Here is a 993-nt window from a genome sequence, read left to right on the forward strand (position 1 = left end):
CGCCGTAGTAGATGTTGAACGCGAGGTAGCCGCCCGCGGCCTGCGCGCCCAACCGGCCGTGGACGAGGTCCGCGCGCAGGGTCACGTTGATGTAGGCCGGCAGATAGGCCTTGAGCGCCTCGACGTCCGTCGTGTCGACGCCCTCCGCGTGGAGGTAGCCGCGGACGGCCCGCTGCGCCATGAAGTCGTCCGGCGTTAACGAGTAGGTCACGTGGCTCAGCGCGCCGTCGACGCCGCCGCCGCTCGCGTCGTTGACGTCCGACGCGCCGTGGACGCGCGAATCCGACGCGCTCCGCGCGCTCGCGCGCGACTTTGTCTCCTTGCTCGTCTCGTAGCGGCTCACGGACACGCCGATCAACGCGCCGAGGCAGCACAGGATGGTGACGAGCGCCGCGGTGCGCGCCGCCGGCCGCCGGCACGCGAGCGCCCGCGGCTTCCGCACGAGGTCCGCCTCCTCGGGGTCCGACGGGACCGCCTCGTAGGGCTGCCCCATGGCGTCGCACCAGGGGCCGTCGTCGACCGTCCTCGAATATCCACTGCAACGCGAGGATTTGCGAAATGCAAGTGGGGGGGCTGCCCAAAAGCGGCGCAGTACCGGTCGGCGTTCGGCGCCGCCGGCCGACGCCGCCGCCGGCGCGGCGCCTACGGACCATGCAGATCCTGCTGCGCGGCCTCGACGGCCGCACGTCGGCGCTGGAGGTAAGAAGAAGAACGAGCGTGCGCCGCCTCAAGCGATTAATCGAGGAGCGGACGGGCGTCGCGCCATCAAAACAGCGGCTCACGGCCCGCGGCGCGCCGCTGCTCAGGGAAACCGCGACGCTCGAGTCCTGCGGCGTGGGCGAGGCGACGCTCGTCGAGCTCGGCGGGCGGCTCCGCGGCGGCTGCCAGCCGCACGCGCTGAAGCTGTACATGCGGTGCCTCCACCTCTTCAAGGTCTTCGTGTCGCTCTACATGTTCATGTCGGGCTGCGTCATGATCTCCGATTATAGCATC

The sequence above is a fragment of the Aureococcus anophagefferens genome, assembly GCF_000186865.1.
Source record: "Aureococcus anophagefferens unplaced genomic scaffold AURANscaffold_421, whole genome shotgun sequence".
Lineage (NCBI taxonomy): Eukaryota > Pelagophyceae > Pelagomonadales > Pelagomonadaceae > Aureococcus > Aureococcus anophagefferens.